Below are 12,707 nucleotides of genomic sequence, written 5' to 3'. Positions count from 1 at the left end.
CACAGGAGGACACACGTTGTACCCCATCTTCACATACAGCAACAATCAAATACAGCCACACCTCGGAACTCACCTGGTCAGACCACTCTATCGTACACTTCACCCTGACCGGACCCCTCTGCACCACCCACAGCGCACCCTACCATTGCTGGACCAAGGTCACTCAGCAACAATGGAAAGAAACCTTCAGCACCACACAGCCTGGTATCACCACCACTCTGGACCAGACATTAGAGAACTCAAACGCCTGGTTCAATAGCGCTGCTAACCAAGTCACTCCCACCAAGACAGCCAAAATGCACAGATCCAACAGCGAGCCAGCTGGTACACTTCAGAACTAAGCACAGCAAACAACTGGAAAGAAGATGGAGCACCAGCAGGAACCACATCGACCTAGCCACCTACAAATCAACTCAGCAACTACCTCCGCTAGCTCAAAGCTGCAAAAACGGAGGCCCTGGCCCACCGGATCTAGACCAGCACAAACCAAAGAATTCTTCACCATCGTCAGAGTTCACCTGCCCGTCAGCCACTGAAAACTCGATCCCCTCCGCACAAGAACTCTGCGACGACCTCACCAACCACTTCCACAAGCTAAAAACCATATACAGAAACTTCAATCCCCAACCTTCCAACCTCTTCAGCAACCCATCAACCACCACCATCAACCACCCTCTCATCTCATTGGAATTCAGCACACCAAACCAAACCACCCTTCTGAAATCTATTTGCTCAGGAGCACCCACTGACCCATGCCCCCACCAACTTTTCAACCTCAGAAGAGACAAGATCACCCACCTGTTTACTACCATCCTCAATGCCGCCATAGCCTCAGCCCCCTTTCCCGATGCATGGAAACATGCGGAGATCAGAACCTCCCCCCCTGGCCTCCCTCCCCCTCCCCCAAGAAACCTTTGGCAGACCCCAGCGAGTTCCAGAATTACTGTCCCATCTTGCCAGAAGGGCAGCCGCAGCCCTGGATTTGGGGGCTAAATTAATGGGAAATTTTACCATGGTCTCCTCCACGATTCTGTCAAATATTAAAGGTGAAGCAGCTTCTCTGGCTACATGCCAGTGGCTTGTGCAGGTCGCACCAGTCAACTAGGAACGTTAGCTACCATATAATTATTGCTGAAGTATATACTTCTACAGGTTGCAATAATTTAGAAACCAATCCCAATGAACCACAACTTGGCAAACAAGGTTCCGACAAGGACACTTCCAAGCAGAACACATACTTTGTTAACAAATGATGGGACAAACCCAAACCTAAAGAAAAAACAAGATCTGGATAAGGTTCTCTTCCATCAGAGCCCTCTGACAGAAGCTATAATTTTCAGGACTCATCAGAAAAACAATGAGAGGAAGGCAATCTGAGCGCAGACAGAAAGAGTATGTTAAACCAAAAAAGGACTATCACAATTTTAGAAAAAGTAGGAAGAGGCATTAACCACAAAATATACCACAAACAATGAGAACTCTCCTCCTGAACAGGAGGCAGGCAGTGACTCTCCTCGACAGGGAGGCAGAGATCACTATAGTGCACCAGAATATCCAACAGTTGCAGGCAGTGAAAGCAACTGGTCAATAAGTTACAGTTGAAACCCCAGACCAGCACATAGCCCTCCAGACAGGTTATATAATTTAAATATACAAATTGAGAGTGATATACCGTGCACCATTTGGGTAATATTCTGGCAAAATTAACATTATAATATGACAGTCTTAGCGGAGGCCAATTTGCCACCGGAGTTTGTACAACCATTCTAACAAGGTGCAGATGTAATACTACCAACATTCTCTGCTCTGCCCCTGATGAGCGCAAACAAGCCTATGCAGCAGAATGGGCTCTTGCACTAGCCCCAATTTTATATCGCAATCATGTCGACTGGGATAAGGACTCTACTTATGTAATACCCATAAGGTCCAGCCCACAAGTGCAGCCACAATACCTAATAAAACAGGATGCTAAGGCATCTATTGGAGAAATACTTTCTCAATTAGAGTACCAAGAAGTAAGTAAACCATGTCTTTCAAATGATTAACCCCCCTCCCCCCAATCTTAAAACCGGATAATTCATATCATATCATTTTACACTATAGTCATTTAAATAGTCGTATACGCACATTTGCAATACAAAATACACACATTATAGCACTTATAAATAATGCAATCCATAAAAAATACTAAACCATGGATTCTTCCAATGTTTTTTTTCTGCTAAAATATAGTGCCCAACAGCAGGAATTGGACTGCCTTCTCAGCACTAGGCTTTCATCACAGCTTTTGTCGACTTCCCATGGGTATAAGAACAGTCCAGAATTGTTTGATGGCCACATTGTGTCAATTCTACATGATATTAATCCAGATCAATTGTCCGAAGTAGATATCTACCTGACAGATGAGTTAAACACACATTTCGACCGAGTAAGTCGCACAATATAGGGATTTACAGAATCTGGCTGCAAGTTCAACTTTAAGCAAGCCAATAGAGCTTTCCCAAGTGTTGTCGTTCTAGGACACAAACTTACCTATGAGAGAAAAAAGCCTGGCAAACACACGTCCTAGAGAAGTGTGCCCTGCCTCAACCATCAAATAATGATAATAATAATAATAAAACCATTTCTAGAGCGCCTGGCTACACTAAGAACAGTGTGTCCCCGCGCTAGAATGCTACTAATTCTCAGGAGGGAGATGCAAGAGAGAAAAGGCCAGGGTCAAAGAAAAGAGAGTGAATTAGATGACCGGAAACAGGAGCGTTTTCAGTTTTGCACGGAATCTGGTTTCTGAGTGTTCCATTCGGAGGTCAGGCGAAAGTTCGTTCCAGTGTTTAGGAGCCAGATACTTGAAAGAACAGCCAACCATCCAGGCTCTACTGATACGGGGGGGTTTAAACAGCATCGCTCCGGTCGATCTCAGATTCCGGGTGGGGCGGTGAATTGTGAGGAGCTTTTGCAGATAGCATGGGCCTTTGCCCTGGGCGATGCGGTGCGCAAAGCATAAAGCTTTGAATTTAATTTGTTCCTTGACTGGAAGCCAGTGAAGCTTCGCTAGAGCAGTCTTCCCAGATGCTCTGCGAGGCAGATTAAGTACCAGGCGGACGGCAGCGTTTTGTACGCACTGAAGTTGGTGCAGGCCTTTTTTACTTAAACCTAAGAGCAGAGCATTTCCGTAGTCAAGGTGGGGTGTGACTAAGGCATGGACAAGTGTCTTTCTGGCGCTAATGGGGAGGAGGTCCAGTACCTTACGGAGGATTTTCAGTATGCTGAAACACCTACCTGTCACTTTACTGACGTGAGACTTGAAAGAGAGATCAGAGTCAAGCATCACTCCAAGATTTCTGACAGAGTCCGCGGGAAAGGGAAGATTGCCCAGTTCAGTGGGCCACCACATGTGCGACCAGGCAGAGGGGGATTTACCAACAACCAGGAGTTCTGTTTTTTCGCCATTCAGGCGCAAACAGTTGTTGTTCATCCATGTTGCCACTGATGACAGGCAGTTGGAAAAGTTAGTGGCATCTTCAATGTGGTCGGGCGTAAGCTTGATCATCAGTTGGGTATCGTCAGCATAACTGACAATATCCACCCCGAAAGTTTCCACTATGTGAGCCAGGGGGTCCATATAAAGATTGAACAAGGTAGGGCTCAGACTAGAGCCCTGTGGAACCCCATGGCTCAGCTTCCGGGGGGAGGATTTAAAAGGGGGACAGTGCATCTCAAAGCTCCTATTAGCCAGGAAGGATTTTATCCAGGCATGAGCAGATCCCTCCACTTCCATATCTGAGAGGCGGGACAGCAGCGTTGTGTGCAGCACGGTGTCAAAAGCTGCACTGAGATCTAATAGAACCAACGCTGCTGTCTGTCCTTCATCCACCATCTGTCTAAGGCACTCAGTGGAGTAGAGGACGGCTGACTCCGTAGAGTAGCCGGCTCTAAATCCCGATTGTGTGGGGTGGAGGAGGGATTCCTCCTCCAAATATTTCATGATTTGCCCATTAACCACCTTTTCCAATATTTTCGTACAAAAGGGAAGAAGGGACGCAGATTTTGAAGTTGGGAGATATGGACATTGGTTTTGTTTTTCAAAGGGATAACCTGGGCTGTTTTCCATGCATCAAGCACATGGCATTCTTGGAAAGAAAGAGTGACGATATGAGTAATCTGATCGATCATACTCTCCAAGACTCCCTTACAGCGATTGGGGGGACTCACGTCACAGGGGGAACCAGACTGTATGCTGTTAGCAATGTTCAGCAGATCCTGTCTCTCGGGTACTTTAAAGCATGTCAGACCAGGTTTAATGGTATAGTTGTCTCTTGCTTCCACATGTTTACTCGAGGAATCAACGTCATCTGTGAAAGTGGCATGGATTTTGTCGACCTTGCCAACAAAATAGTCAGCTATGGAGTCACATAGCTCGCTGGAGTAGGTGTCTTGGACTTCGAGTCTGGACGGGACCGTTAGCTCTTTATAAATGGCAAGGAGTTCTCTAGTGGGGTTGTCGGCCGATTCTATTCTACTCTTAAGGTGGGCACCTTTCGCTGATCTCATGAGTTTATGATTTTTTTCAGTTCTGCTCTATAATGTGATTTACATTCTGGATTGTAGCTTTTCCTCCAGCATCGTTCCAAATTTTTGCATTTAGCTTTGGCTACTTTGAGTTCTTCAGAGAACCAGGGGCAGTTTTGGTCTGTCTTGCGGGAGGTTTGAGTGTCCAGGGTGCTACCATATCCAACGCATTGGACACCCATTTTACGTAACTGCTCCACGCCTCCTGCAGAGTATTGCTAGGGGGCGGGGGTTTCTCAAGTAGGTCAAGTTTAAATGTCTCTTGCTTACATTTTTTCCAGTCTCTGCGCTTCTGGGGTAAAGGTTTGTTAATTCTAGTTTCTGAGGGGATACCTTCTATTTCGAACGGAATGATAAAGTGATCAGACCAAATCGTTCTGATCGGGGAGGAGACCTTGACACCCTCCCAATTAGCAAAGAAAGGGTCCAAAAAATGCCCCAGTTGGTGCGAGGGGGATCTACATTGTAGGTTAAGCTCTAGGGACTTCAATGCTACAGCCACAGCCTGTGCCTCCCCACATTCCATATTTTCAAAGTGAAGGTTTAGGTCACCCAAAATGAGAATTTTTTTGTATCGAAGTGCCGGCTGGGTTATCAATTCTATAAGCTGGTCGCCGAACTGTGCTGCCCCTCCGGGCGGGCGGTATATTAGCAGTCCGTTAATGATGTTTTTTGGTCCTGCTTTTATTGTAAAGAAACCACTCTCGCTGTTTGGTAGCATAGCCTTCAGTAAGGTACATTCTAAATCTGACTTATGGATAAGAGCTACCCCCCGCCTCTCTGTCTCGGTCTATCTAATCTAAGTAGGCAATAACCTGGAGGAATGGCTTCGAGAGCTTCAGGCGACGAAGCTTCGTCTAGCCGCGTCTCGGTAAGAAACAGCACATCAGGACAGCTCTCAGTCAGTAAATCATGTACCTCTATTTTGTGTTTCTTTATAGATCTACAGTTTAGTAGCGACATTTTTAACTTAGCTGTCTCCCACTTTTCCCTCTTCGAAAATTGAGAAGTGTAATTGCAGGTCTCACAGAAGAGAGGTAAAGAGTCAGCCAGTAAAGTGTGGTAGCAGCTATCTTCAAGTTTCAGGCATAGAGATAATAATTTTTGTTTGGTATAGTGTGAGCTGTACCTGTGAGTTCCCATCATGACGAGGGGTGCAGATGAACCAGGGGGTCCGGCCCCGAGCCCCGTTCGGTCGCGGACGCGGACGGCCGCTGACGGGCTGGACTCTGGCTTGACACCGGCGCGCCCGCTGAACGCGTCCGCTGCGCGGAGTCATGGCCGTATGTTTTTATAGTGGCGACTAGAGCGCCAGGAGAGGGGAGCCCTACCCAAAATGGCCGCCGCTGAATCACTCAGCCCGGGACCCGAGGAATATTGGCCTTACAATCGGCCAGTCACTGCAGGAAAGAGGCAATTAAAACTGCCAACACAGGGCAGAGTGCACTGAGTGAAAATTAAAAATTAAGTGAGTTCATTCACCCTAAGATCGGCGAATGAGGCAAAAGCGCAGCGCTAGAATCCGAGCGCTAATGCAGAGGAGGGGGAACGGACACATAGGGAAATCCACAACAATTTTGTCTCAGAAGCTTTAAAATAATGTAACCACCCGGCTCAAGCCTCAGGGGTCAATAAGCAGCAATCTCGCGACTGAGGTGCGTCCTCTGTTTATATAGTGGCGACTAGAGCGCCAGGAGAGGGGAGCCCTACCCAAAATGGCCGCCGCTGAATCACTCAACCCGGGACCCGAGGAATATTTGCCTTACAATCGGCCAGTCACTGCAGGAAAGAGGCAATTAAAACTGCCAACACAGGGCAGAGTGCAGTGAGTGAAAATATCAAATACTCTAAGTTAACTACAATCCTTTTTAGGATTCCTGAATTTTGGAAGAACGTACATATCTGATTATGCACAACGCATTAAATTATACATCGGAACACAAACTCAGTCACTACAATCTGACTTGCTTGTGACACGTCACTTACATACACATGTGAATACTACAAACCTGGTCATCCATATAGTAGCAGGTGCCATTGGCTTTACCTATGTCACCTTTAAAGAAGATCAAACAGTGCTGGTTGCAGATAAATAGCATTTATATTCCAGCGCAGAGATGGGATTTGCATCCATGAAAGAAACACTAACTGTGGTGTACATGGCTATATTAAAAGAAAGGCCACCTGCATAAGGGAAACCTTTTGTCATGACTCCCATCTCAGCCTTAAAAGGCTGTCACACAAGCAAGCATTCCATATGCTAAAGCCCTCCATCCTAGATGGATACCATGGGCAACATGCTTAACAGCTGTGGATGTAGACTTCCTCTTTGACTAGTCCTTACAGACACAAGAATGCCTTCAATATGAGCATGTTTATCCCATGCACAGCATTCTTTTGCCTCCTGAGCAATATATTATCTATACTGATATTTCAGTCCAACCTGCTACAGAGACCAAGTACCCCTATTGGGCAACAGCGCCACCGTGCTTGGTGTGATGTTGGACGGAAATGTCAAACCACAGAAAACTCACAGTTCTAAGGAGACTGTACTGTGCAGTTGGCTGAACTAAACGCTTTATTTCTTGCACTACAACATATTGATCCGGACTTCCCCACATTTAGTGTGATTCGTACTATTGTCTCCAGTCTTTTAATGACAATTTGCATTATTGGTGCTAAAATGGAATCAAAGATTCTAAAGGCAACACTATAAAGCATAAAACGCTCTGGGTAAAGGTGACAGACCTAAAAGATGGGTTGCCACAGACTCATGTTGTTCACACATGGAGTCATTAGCGTGTTGCTGTGATTACTCGTTCTTATACGAGGGTGGATGACAATATATTAGCTGCTGTTACTACACACCATGGCACCCCTTTATCTAGGGGCTTTCCTGCTAAAAATGCATATCATTTAAGCAAACAAAAAGTCCCCTTTATTACAATTCCAGGAGTGGGTGATCGTGTGATTCTCAACCAAGACCGCAGACTAGCCCTAAAAGGAATTAAGTATTTAGGGACTGAAGGGCCAAACTGGCTAAGAAAACACATCTTTTTTGCCTAAGATAACACCTTTTTGCATATACCTCCACCTTCTATGATTCTCAATCACATGGAGGTTAAGGAAAAGCACTAGAGCTGGTGCAGCTAGTACCATAAGGCTTGCCGGCATGAGATGCTGCAAAAGGAAATCGGGACCCCTGGCAGCAGGTCTATGCCTTTTTGCAATTTGCTTATTTATTGGTGGGCAAGATTCTGGCTTAGTCCAGATACTTAGCAACATATTTGCCAGAGCCTCAATGAATGGCAACAGTGGCTCCTCCGAAGAACGTGCTGGATACAACACTTCCATCAACAAAGCAGTCTTCACCTCAAGTGGGCAGAATGAGAACCTGAGTCTCCACTGCACTCCTTATCACTGTGGAAAAAGAGAACACCTTATGGGTAGCAATAGCAGGATTAGATAATGCCAGTCATATTTCATGCGAAGTATCAAATTCACTTGCATCCTGCAAATCCTCTTCAACATCACCCAGAGTATAAGGCTGACATCCAAACAGATATTCCTCCCTACAACAATCTGACTCAGACAGAGCATACATCCTGGTCATAGGAGGAGCACTGGCCTCTGAAGAAATGAGCAACTTATCTGTAACTCTAGTTCTCTAACAATGATATGTTATATTCACATGCTTGACTAATTCACAGTCAGGCTGGAATCTCTGGTACATTAAAATAGCAATATAGTATAAAATATATAACCATATGCCTAAAACAGTATGTTTAGTAACACATCCACTACATTTGAAAGAACCCAAACTTAAGCCAATGAGGTGGAAGCTTAAGCTCTCCTTCTCGACTTAGAGGCCACCATAGCTTAGATTTCAAAGGACAAGTGTAATAATGAAGAGCCTCTGATTGGGGAGGGGTGAATATAAGAAAGATATTAATGTTGGAGAACTGGAGTTACAGTTAACTAATTTCATCCCTAACATTCACTCTTTTATATATTCACATGCTTGAAACAGAATAGCAAGCAGTACACATTATAAAATACATCAAAGTGGGAAACAGGCTCGCCTTTAATGAAAACGGATTCTCAGGACAGTCGGTCCCCACTGCTGCGTCCACATCTAGACAGAAATGCTTCGTGAATGTATACCTGCGTCTCCAGGTGGCAGCACGATAGATGTCTTTCAAACGCACACCAGCATAAAGTGCCGTAGTTTAAGCCATGCCCCTAGTGGAATGCACACACCCTTCCTTTTAGAAGATGTCTGGCTTTGGCCTCACAATAAGCAATAAAGGCTGAAAGCCTCTGTTTGGACAGAGCTTGACCTTTTTGTAGTTGATCAAATGATACAAATAGCTGTCATTTGTTTTGTCCATATAGAATGAGACATTTCTGACAGTCTAGAGAATGTAATGACGTTTCTGCTGTTGTAGATGGATTGGGAAAGAAGGATCCAAGAATGACAGATTAATTTAAATGGAATTCAGTAGGCACTTTAGGAATTAATTTAGGATTGGTTCGGAGTATCGCTTTGTCCTTAGTGAACCGAAGGAAAGGTTCTCTGATGGTAACTGTCTCATTCTCTCCCACTCTCCTAGCAGATGTCACAGCCAGCAGTAGAGCTGTCTTCCATGGGACAAATTTTAAGTCTGCTCTATGTATAGGTTCAAAAGGAGGTAACATCAGCTGCCGTGGACTGTATTAAGCTTCCATGGTACCGGATGGTGTCAAAGAGGGCGATTTGCCCTAAAAAAAACCTGTCAAACTGATGATCCTTTTGGAAAACAGAGTAGATGTTGATGTAACAGTCTTAAATAACAAGATTGCAGCCAAATGGACCCTGACAGAGGAATAGTTGAGGCCACTCTTGGCCAAACTTAAATAAGTAAGAATCTAAGAAGGCTTTAGTTGCAGTGGACGATGACCTTAATTTTGGCACCAGACACAAAAACACTTTCATTTAGCATTGTAAGTGTTTTTGGTCGCAGGACCTTGAGCCTGCGCCATAATTGGTTTACAATCCTGTTATAGATCCAAATGGCCAAATTCTAGGTGCTCAGGTACCATGCTGTCAAGCTCAGCGACATGGGATTGTAGTGGAAAATCTCTCTATGAAGTCTGGACAATATCTTGGGATGTAACTTCAAAGAAATGGCTGGATGTGCTGCAAAATGTAGTAGCTCGCTGTCCAGTATGGTTGAGGCCACACTATAGAAATAAGGATGCATTTTTAATGATTTATCTTCGCCTTCAACACCCTAGGGATCAGGAGAAAAAGACGAAAGGCACAGGCAAATATCTTGGACAAACAGATCGAAAGAGCATTGCCTATCGTCCCCTGATGTCAAATACCTACTTGTGAAGCATGGGTATTTCCTGTTATTTGGATAGGCAAACAGATAAGATTGCGTTATAAATTGTGAATAAAATGTAATCAATCTGCTTGTGTTCTAGTTCCCACCTGTGCCAATTTCACATTTGCCAGCTGATTGCATCCACCTAATCATTCTGACATCCCGGCAGATGTTCCACAGCAATGTCTAATCTGTGAGAAACAGCCCAGTTCCACAGCAGTCTAGCTTCTGCTAAAAGGATCTTGGACAGTGTTCTTCCTTGCTTGGCCACGTAGAACATGGATGTTATGTTTTTGGTTCTGACTAGGACTGGTTGACCTACCAATCTGGGGAGGAATGCTTGCAAACTTAGTATAATGGTGCAGAGTTCCAATACATTGATGTGGAGCCTTCTTCTCGGCATCAGACCAGAGGCCTCTGGGTGAAAGTTTTTGTAGGTGAGCGCACCATCCGAGACGAATTATTTGCACAAAAGAAAGACCGGCGTTTAGGTTTTCTGGAATCCTTCACCACATTAGAGCTAGTTTCAAGCGCCTTGTGACATTGACCATATATATTCCCATGAGCCTTCTACCAGTTTCCATTGCAAAACCGGCTCTTGCTGAACAGGTCTCATACGAAGCCTGAAAAACAGAATGAGGCCTATTATTGATGCCATCAGGCCTATTAGAGACTTGTATTGCCTCAATGTCATTGTTTAGCAGCACTAGTCTTTGCCGTTGTCTGCAACTTTGGATGGAAAGGCATATTCGAATTGAGTGTCAGAAACTTGTACAACGTGAGACCGAATCTCTGGAAGAGATTGATGCAAGAATTTGTGGAAGCTTTTGCTCTTTCCCTGAATGGCGCTTTGACTAACCAGTAGTCCAGGTATGGGAACACCTGGTGATCATCTCTCTTGAGAAAATTGGCAACTAGAGCGAGACATTTGATGAATATTCTAAGTGCCGATTGGAGACAAAAAGGGAGCACCTTGAAATGATAGTGCTGACCCGCTACTGAGAACTGAAAGAACTTTGTGTTTCATATCAATGGGAATGTGGAAGTATGCATCCCAAAGTTCCAGGGAAGGTCAGAAAATACCCTTCCTGCATCATCAGAAGGACTTCTTGCAAAATAAGCATTCAAAATGACTTTATTTAGATACGTGTTCAGCTCTCTCGGATCCAGTATTGGTCTCCATTGTCCTGTCTGCTCTCCGATTAGGAAGAACTTGGAATAAAAATCAGATTCCTTTGCAATTTGGGGACAATCTCTAAGGTTCCTTTGAAGAGAAGCATGAGCTTTTCCATTTGCAGCTCCTTCAGATAAAGATTATGTTCCTTTCTTGGACAAAAGGGGAGTCCCTGAATGAACTCCAATGTATGGCATGATTGGACAATTTGTATCACCTATTTGCCTGACGTTATGTTCTTCCATTGCAGGAACAAAAAGGGAAATTCTCCCCCCAACTTCTAAGGACCAAATGAAAAGGGGGTACGAGCTGGGAGTCAATCTCTTTTCTGATTGTTAATGGTTTGTGCTTGTGAAGACATTCTCTTCCTTATTAAAGACCTCCTGTAAGCCTTCTTTAGTTTAAATTGAAAGTATCCTTGATCCGATCCAGACTCTGGATAATAAGGACATTGCTGGCATCCATACAAATTGAATTCTCCTCTGAAATTGTAATCTTTCTGAGCCACGAAAACTAGATGTCCCAAATCTGCGCTACTGTAATATCCCCAACGCCTTTGCTGTGTCAGTGTTGTTTTTAAGGCTTTGCAAAGCTTCATCAACATGTTTACCGAAAAGAATTAGCCCATCTCAGATGGGACATCAGTATGGAAGGCTGTGGGTTTTAATCAGCCTCGATGTGTACAATATCTCCTGCCAACTAGCGAATACCTGTATTCGAGGTATCCGTTGCTGCGTCAATAATAAGAGAAGTTACTTCTACTGCCTTTAGGGCGGCTCTTCCTGGTTCCATCTCCTCCTCAGGAATAGGTTCCAGTAATGGAGCAATGTCATGCCACATCTAGCGATCATAAGGACCTAGAATCGCCACAGCATTGGCCGTCTTAATTGAGGTTGCTTCCATAAAGGAAATTCTTTGGCCCAGATTGTCAATACATTTGCTATCCTTGTCTGGCGGACTAGATGATGGTGTTAAGTGGGGGGGTCTTTGTTCTTTTCTGAGCTGCTGAAGCAATTACTGAATCCAGTCTAGTATGACCAGTGAGGCAAGCCTGGGCTGAATCCGGAACCTTACATTTATTCAGATGAGGAATCACAGCTGGTACAGTAGACAGTCTTCATTAATTTCAAACCTTCTGACCAGACATACTCAAGAACGGGAATGGACTTAACAAATTTCCAAAGTTGCTCGGTAAAGTCACAGAGAAAGCATGGTTTGATAAACAGAGGTATTGGATCTTTCAATCAATGAAAAAAACTTAGAGCTATAATTTGTTGAATACAGTGGAATCGGTCCTTCATCTCCACTTTCGCCCATTATCATCTTTTCCATCACCATCTGGTGGCAGCTCTACTTGCATAATAGAGGATGCTGAACCATTAGAATAATTCAGAAAAGGGGGTGGTGATGAACAGAGTGCCTGAATTAAGCAGACCACTCTTACCCCGTCCAAAGATCAGGGCTTGATCCATCACCGTTTTTTAGCTCACTGCACCATCCCAGCTCAGAACTCGGCTATATGCAAATTAGTCTGTTCCTGTCCCAGTGCATGATGGGAACAGGGCAAACCAAACTACCAAGCCAATTCTTGTACT

This window comes from Lissotriton helveticus, chromosome 7 (assembly GCF_964261635.1).
Source record: "Lissotriton helveticus chromosome 7, aLisHel1.1, whole genome shotgun sequence".
In the NCBI taxonomy this organism is placed as follows: domain Eukaryota; kingdom Metazoa; phylum Chordata; class Amphibia; order Caudata; family Salamandridae; genus Lissotriton; species Lissotriton helveticus.
Note: the sequence above shows the minus strand (reverse complement) of the source record.